Source organism: Poecile atricapillus, chromosome 20 (assembly GCF_030490865.1).
Source record: "Poecile atricapillus isolate bPoeAtr1 chromosome 20, bPoeAtr1.hap1, whole genome shotgun sequence".
Taxonomy (NCBI): Eukaryota; Metazoa; Chordata; class Aves; order Passeriformes; family Paridae; genus Poecile; species Poecile atricapillus.
Window position 1 is genome coordinate 4,376,443 of NC_081268.1, and position 8,611 is coordinate 4,385,053.

Here is an 8,611-nt window from a genome sequence, read left to right on the forward strand (position 1 = left end):
TGGAAAGTCCCAAACTGTCCCTTTTGTGACAACAGAGGCTCTGAAGCACAAACCCCACCAGCCCCAGTCCCTCGAGCAGTGCCCTCATCTTAAGGGCAGAAAATTTTGACATCCTACAAACCATCAGCAAAAAAAAGATGTCAAGGCTGAAAGTGCTGCTGGCACTGTTCCTGCCGGGGTGTGGGAGGGATCCAGCTATAACGAGGAGGGGGTCAGTGAGCAGCAGCCCCCTCCCTTGGGGATATCTGCAAAGGCTCCGGCTTTATCGCCCTGCATGGAAGGAGGAGGAAAGGCTGGAGGGGGGGAAGAGGGAGAGGAAAAATAGCCCCTTATTCCACTTTCATCAAGGAAGCATCCAGCCGTCCAAAAAATTTAATGTCATATTTTAGCAAGAAAAACAGCTGTTGTGGTACTTTAAGGCCCAGCATATTTTGGCCAGAGCTGCATGTTGTGGATATTGGCTGAGTCAAGGTTAGCTGTTAAAAGGCAGAATCCTAGTCCTGTATGAAGAAACATCGCGTTCCTCTGTATTCAGATAATATTTACTTCCAAGCCTGTTTTGTTTTGTTTTTTTCTCCCTCCTGGAGCACAGCCTGGTCCTGGGGCTGCGGCTGCCCTTGGCATTGCTGCTCCCTGGGAAGGACAGAGCAGTTTGGGGGTGATGGGAGCAATGGGAAAAGCAAGGGAAGCTCTGCCTGGCACCTCATTCTCGAGCTTCACCCTCTGATTTTCAGCCCTGCCAGACTTTGTTTGAGCCATGCCCGGTGCCCAGGGACAGAGAGGGGGACAGGAGTTGGGATGGGGGTGGCAGGTCCATCCCAGCAGCACAGGCACTGACAGGGGGTCAGTCACATCCCCACGGTGCCACAGTGAGGATGGGGACACTGAAAATGCCACCGGTCCTATGGCACAGCAGCCACAGGACTTTCACCACTCAGTTTGAGTCAAACTTTCATTCCTGCCAAGGGGGAAAGATGCCAAAAAACCCATGGCAGAAGAAAGGGGAGCAAGATCCCACACCATCAATCCTCTGCTGCCCATGAGGGGCAGCTCTCCCCTGGGTAAGGTGCCAGTATTAACCCTACAAAAATTCAGTGTAATTTTAACACAGTGCTGTGCAGCTTTAACTTTTTATAACTTTTTTTCTGTCAAAGCAAATCTATTTGAAGCTGTCACCTATTTAAACACCTGTATCCAGTGGTGGTCCCCAACTTGGCCATGCTGTCAGGGGACAGGTCTGTCCTGCACAAAGGTCTTTGTGAGGCAATTCCTTCCAGCTCCCACCTGTGCTGTGAGAGTCCTGGGGTGAGCAAGGTGGGGCAGGGATGAATTTCTACTGGAAATGAAACCCCAAAAACCCAAAAAGAGGCCATGGAGCCCTCAGCTCCCCAGCCTCGTGTGAGCACTGTGCCACCCAGGCTGGAAGTGACTCATCTTCTCGTAAAGCTGGTTTGCTAAGGAAGAAAGAAAAGCCTTTGCCACAAAACAATTCCTCTTTGCCTGCCAAGCTCAGCAGGAGCAATCCACGCTGTCTCTGCTTCCCTGGAGCATCCCACTGTGGTGCCACCTTTGGAGCTGGACCCTCATCTCCCTGCAGCACCAGAGTTTTCCCTTCCATCTCCCATGCCACACCAAACCCTCACCACAGAGCCACCAAACACAGCCCCACATGGATCACTAAACCCAGACACTTGGAGAGGAAAGGCTGTGGGTGAAAAAAAAAGGAAAAAAAAGACAAAAAAAAGATTAAAAAAAAAAAAAAAAGTCCATGGTGGAACCACAATGTTTATAAAATGGGTCACTGAATTATACATAAAAATATTTTCCTTGTGGATGCAATTACTTCCTGGACTTGTTATTGCACAGATGCTTAAGTTTGCCTCAAGCAGCTCCAATAAATGCTTTACAGTCTGCAAGATCAACAGTAGCAGCGCTGGAGCGGATTGAGCAGCGCTGGTTCAAATTTGTCAGAAAACCACACAGTGTTTTCATGCGCACGTTTTAGAAACCCAAACAAAACCATTCCCAACCGTCGTGCTCCCTTTCCTTACGCTTTTTAATGGCTTTCACATGAGCTCCTCCAGACATGGGCACAGCCCCAGGGGCTCCAAACACCCAAAAGCTCCCGGGAGCTCCCGGGAGGGGACAGGGACGGAGCCAGGGGTGACCTCCCATCCCTGCTCCTGGATTTTCACATCCCATCCTCCTGCAAGGGCTGCTTCACCCCTCAGGGACCCGGGGGACAGTGGGATGTGCAAGGGGCTTAAGAGGCTTTCCCAAGGGAAATGAGTTTTGGGGTCAGCCCTACCTGCCGCAGCGGCTGAGGGTGACCGAGAGTTCAGGGGCTGCAGGGGACACACGGGGGTGTAACAGTGTAGGGACCATCCCAGAGGAACTGCAGCAAAGCTGCTGGGGAGGGAAAGGAGCTTGGTGCCATGGGCACACGGCTCTGAGTTAACTCCCATGGCAAGGACACATTCTGGGGGGTTTTTTCTCCTCTATCCAGCCACAAAATTGAGAGAAACTCAAAGTCCTGAAGGTGCCTGAGGATTTTTCTAATGTACGCAGGGCTCGCCCTAAAGGTCCCTGAATAAAATTCTGGTGCACCAAGAGCTTCTGAAAGCTCCAATCCACTTTGGTTTAATTTTGGGTTATTAAGGATATTAAGTGTTAGTTTCAGTGATATTGAATGGGAAAGCAGCTGAGGGCTGGGGTGTTGGGGACAACCCAGGATCACAGAACAGGGCACTGTTTTGCCATTAAAATAATGTAATATCTGCCCAGAAATCCTTAAGGCTCCCTGCAGGACTAACAGGTAGCTGTAACAAGATTATCTCATTTACAGATCAGCAGCAGGACAGAAATGTGTTTTCAGTTCTCTGTTTTTACTCCAAATTTCATCCACAAGATTTTCTGACAGTGGGATGAACAGGTTAAAAGGTGCCTATAAAAATGGGCTTATCAGAAGCCCCTGATTCTTCTGCTTTGAGGATGCAGCTGCCTCCCACTGACCCTTGTATGGCAATCCCAGCTCATCTTGGCCTTTTTTTAGGATACTGCAGCAGAGGGAGGGAGAAGGTAGCATCAGGTCTGCTCAAAGTCCCAAATTCGCCACAAAATTAAGAAAAAAATAACATTCCTGCCCTGGATCCCAGCCAGGGGATGGAGCAATTCAGGAGATGAGGATGCAGTCACCAGCAGATGGCTGCAGGGTCTGTGGGTCCCAGTGCAAAACTCCAGGGAAATGGCTGTGGCCAAAGGTGGGAAAAGCAGGGCCCTGAACCTTGGGATGGTCCTGACAGGCTTGGAAATGCCAAGAGCATTTTTCTTCCCGAGACAAAGCAGCTGGGAAGCACCACACAGAAGGTGCCCCACAGTGTGTGGGATTTCTGTGGGATTTCACCGGGGCTGGGCCCAGCCAGCTCCGCTCCCTAAGCCAGCAGTGCCCAGGTTGGAGGGGTCAAACCCTGCTCCAAGGTGTGATTTGTGGCCATGGACAGCACAGTGCAGGGACAGGAGGCCCCTGGAGGCAGCACAGCATCCCACAGAGCATCCCTGGTACCCTGTGCCAGCCCCCACAGCAAACATGCAGCAGCTCAGGTGTCCCCAACCCCTGCTGTCCCCAGGGCTCAGCCCCCTGTGGGCTCTCCCTGCCTGCTGGCACACTCCAATCCCTCTGTCCCACACCCTGGCATCCTCCACCCTCCCAAACCCTCCTGATTTTGCCATTTGGAGCCGCAGCCGCGCTCCAATGTGTTCCTCATTAGGAGGGGCAGACAGCCCAGCGCGGGAGTCTGAGCCCTGATCGCCTTTCCAGTTGGTATCTGTCAGCAGATGTACAAGTGCTGGGATATTTTAGTGGGCATGTGTGGGACAGAGCCACTGGGGTTTTTTTCCAGCTGGGGGGGATGGATAAAATGCCGTGGCTCAAGGCTGTGATGGACAGCAGGTCCAGGGAAGGCAGCTCTGCTGTGGTTTATTTTACCAAGGGCTCTGTTGGAAGAAGTGGTGATGAAGTTAACAGCCTGCGAGCCATAATTGGCTCACATTAAAGCAAGGAAATTATGTTTTGTTTTCCTCTTTTTTTTTTTTTTCTTTTTAAATCATATTAAACAGGCCAAGGAAGGAGCAGGCAGCAGCTCTCAGGAGTTTAGGGGGAAGATTTTTTTGTCCCAAGTGTAAAGAAATCCAGTCCTTGCCATCAAAGACAAAGTAACTTCAGCAGAATTGGAAAAGGGAAGGGGAGGGTCCAAAAAAATCCAGGTTGTGGCATCACAACAGGCACTGCTCCAAAGCCTGGCCCAGCAGCTCCAACGGGACACAGTAAAAATAAAAGTGTACTTAAAATTCTTCTTCAAATAATTTTATTTATCCTGCCACCTGCCAGCAAACACAGGGTGTCAAAAACCTTGCTGGTGCCTCTGGATGTGCAGGATGTTTCTTGCATTTGTTCTTAAAATTCAAATTTTAACCCCTGTGGCTGCATCCTGCATGTGGGCTGAGCCTGGCGGTGTTAGAATCTCTGTCCCAAGGTCACAGGTCAGCATCAGCCTCTGAAGCCTGCCCCAGAAACATCCCTGCAGGGATTCCCACACACGAGCAGCCCTGTGCTCACCAAGAGTTCACCCAGCACCCAAACCCCACCCTGGCTCAGCACCAGGGCACCGAGAGACATCAGAGCCCATCCCAGCTGGAAGCAGACACAGCCCAGCTCATCCTGCCCAGTGCTGGATTTTGTGGAAAATCCAAAAGCACATCCCTGGAGACACCCAGCCCTGCACAGGTGACCCCAACCACAGCATCTGGGCAAGGCAGGGCAGAGCCAAGGGGTGCAAGGACATCCAGGGCTCCCTCCCTCTGTCAGGAGCCACCACAGCCCTGGGGACATTCAGGACACCCAAAGCTGTCACAGAAGTCACAGCGAGTGCCAAAGGTGCCACATGAAATAGGAGGGGCCTGAAACCCACAACCTTTCCCCACATCCCCTTTTTATCCACTGTCCCAGTTTCACTTGTACCCACAGCCACTGGAATTTGTGGGTCATGAAAATTCATGTGACCTCAAAAAAAAACAACAAAGTCCCACAAGCAGGTTAAAATATCCCACTTTTGGTACATTCCCCACCCAGCTGAAGGGCACACACACATCTTCCAGCTCATCCCAGCTCCTGAGGACAGCCAGGTTGGAAGTGGGACACTAAAACCACTCACTCCAAGCATGAGGAGATGAACAACTCTTCCATTTCCATGGCAACAAGGAAACCCCCCCCCCCTAAATTCAACCATTTTGTAACTTATAAACAACAAAGAAACCCCAAATAACCTCAATGGGAAATTCTAATTTGGTTTGGAAATGGCATTTCCAAATGGCACACGAGAAATCACACTCGGACCCAGCCCTGCTGACAGGCAAATATTTATCCCACAGAATTTCCACATAAACCCATCACTTTTGTCAGCAGGTCTGGACACTGGGAGCAGAGTGAGAAGGCAGGAAGAGGGAAGCCAGGAGGCACAGGGAGCACCAGCCCTGCCCATCAGATCAGAACCCCAGTGAGCCCCTCTCAGATCACTGCAAGCTCAGCCAGCCTCATTCCGAGGCGAGATGAAGTTTTTCCAGTGCATCCACAGCAAAGATTTAATACAATTTCAAAACTAGCTGTACCTTTTTTCCAATACATGCAGCCCATGCCAGCCTCTCTTCCCAAAACCTGCAGCACTCCATCATTCAGCTCCGTATCGGAGCGGGGAAGATCCCGTCCCACACACATTTCTCAGTCTATTAGGCAGAGTTATTCCTCTGCTCTGTGTTTGGATACTTACAGAGCCATTACCATCCCTCACATGCACATCCATCATCAGGCCTTCAAACTCCAGAAAGCCCCAAAAAGCTATTTTCCACTCACCACGCAGCCTGCCAGGCTCTTCTCTTCTACTCTGTGTTCCTTCATCCATCGAAAGACGTTTCAGCAAGTTCAGAGACCAACAAAATAAACAGATGGCAGCCTGAAAGGTGGTGATTTTCTCCTCTGAGGGGGGAGTGGGGTGAGGGATTCAGCCAGAGAAGAGCTGAGCTCTGTCTGCCTGCTTGGAAAAGCTAACCTGGGCTCCAGGTGCTGATGCCCACAGGGAGCTGGGGGTGCAGGCATTGTTTTCCAAAGCCGTGGGGTTTTGGAAAGCTGTGGGAGGAGCAGCTGGAGCTGCTTCCTGAGCTGTGAGTCCCCCAGTTCCACCACCCTGGGGTGTACCCAATACCAGGCCAGACCCCACCAAGCACCCACTTTCACCCCATGTGTCCCCAGCAGCCACCAGCCACCTCCTGCATGGCTCTGCAGACCCAGCACTCGCTGATTTGGGAGGAAATATTTCATCATTGCACCTCTGCACCACCCTGATGGCTCCTCAGCAGGGACCACACTCCCCAAAATCATCCACCAAGCAGCACCATGCTGCAAATCCCCAGCTCTGCTCCAGCCTCAGGATGTGGGGGATGCAGAGAGAGCCATCCCTGCCCCAGCCCAGGGCAAACCAGCCCCGGGGCTGTCCTGACCCAGCACAGACACTGGGCATTCTTCCATCCTGACCCAGCACACACCAGCTCAGACTCACAGCAAGATTTATGAAAGGATGTGGCCAGATGAGCGACAGAGATGGATAGCCCTGAGGAGTGACTGATTTCTCCCTTACAAGAGGGATAGAAATTAATTTATGAATTGGGCTAGTTGAGTTGCCAAGTGGCTTTGATGCTGGTTATTTTTTTGCATATGTTCATGATCTATCTCCCAGCTGTCAGGGGGGAGGAAGGTCCTGGGGAGCTGGAGCAATGCATCATTCAACCAAAGCAGCCAACAGCTCTCAACAAAACCAGATTGCCCTTTAATCAGCCAGGGGATGCTCTGCTTTCCCAAAGTGGGCACCTCAGCCCTCCCCAGCTCACCCTGGGGCTGTTATTTACTGCAGATGTGCAGGAGCCACTTCCATGTGACCATGGCCGAGCTCACCAGAGGCAACGCTGCCCCTGAGTCTGCTTTCACCTCACCCACCCCTTGTCTGATCTGGAAGAACCCACAGCAGATCAGGGAGATCTGGGGTAAGGTGGTAGATCCTTTATTCCTTACCAAAAATGCATTTTTAGAAAAAAAAACAAAACCAAAACTAAGGGCAGAGCGAGGATGTGATGCAAGGAGCTGCTCCACCACACCCGAGGGACCCCCTTCCCTCAGGGGACAGTCAGGGACAGACCTGCCCAGGGGCTCAGCCCCGAGCCAAGAGCAGCACAGACAGCAGCTCCCCCTGAGATTCCCAGCGTTACAGGTGCTTGGAGGGTTTTCAAGAGTAATTTCCTGCTTGAAGTGGTTGACCAGAAACTGGAGAACCCTCTGTGTTTCAGGGATGGACGCTGCAAAATCACGTAGTGGAAGCCAGCCCAAATTCATGGAGCAAAGTGGAGCAAGGGAGGAAATTGATGGTGTCTGCTGATGGGCACAGGGACCAGCTCCAGGTCTGTTGTGACCTCCCTGCTCAGACCAAACCTGGAGCTGGAAATTTTTTGGATGGGCTGTCCTGCCCACCCCTCTGTCCCCTCAATCCATGACCTTTCTTCCTATGGGGAAATCAGAGCCCCGAGTGCCTGAGTCAGCTGTAAATCCCCTGCAGAATCAGACAGTAAAGGCAGCTCTTGGTGGTTGCAGAAGGGGAACCAGTTTGTGTGGAGAGAAGACACAGCAGCTCCTGAGGTGTCACTGCAGATCCCACTCAGGCTTGGGGGTGCAGAAATCATCCACATGTTCCAAAAAGCATCAGGGCCCAAGGAGAGTGATGGAAACAAGAGGAGCACTGCAGTAGTTTGGGGAAATAGAGCTTTTGCTAATTAAATCAAAGTGCCTTTGCATTCAGAGCTAGCAAGACACAGACTAAGCTCTTTCCTACAGCAGGAGTTTGGACCTTGCAGCCCCCCAGAACCTGCAGATGCCCCAGTACCAGTGATTGAGAGAGCCTGGTGATCAGAATTCAGATTTACCCTGGACTACATATGTTTATATACCATTCTAGGAAGACTAGTAATTCTGTGATTGACTTAAACATCATACAAACAAACTTGTGGGATGCTGAGGTGTAACACGCTGTGTCCAAAAATTCTGTGGGACCCCTGTGGAACCAAACCCACCTCCCCTCTGTTCAGATATTGGGGGTGCAGATAGGGGTGCTGCCAGGAAAAGTATGAGTTGGGCTATTTTGCTGCTGGCCAGGACCACACAGGGTGGCTGTCCCCTTTTCCATCCTCATCACTGCCCTTCATCCCCATACTCTGCTCCTTGCTCCATGTTCACCTCCCTCTGCTTTCCTCTCCCTCCTCTTCCCCACCTCTGTTCTACACTGGAAATGCTTTCCCAGGGTGACTCTGGAGGCTCCCACAGATGGAAGGAATTTTCCCCTGTAAATAGAGGCAGCACTAGACCAGCCTGACTGGTACCAGTTCCTCAGTGGGAGAGACGTGGCCTTAGCAAAGGGACTTTTCTGCTGGTGATCACAGCTCTGTGAGGAGCATCCCTGCAAGTGTCACTGCAGTGGGAGGGTTTGCTGTCGGTGGGGCTGGGCAGGGTGCAGGACAC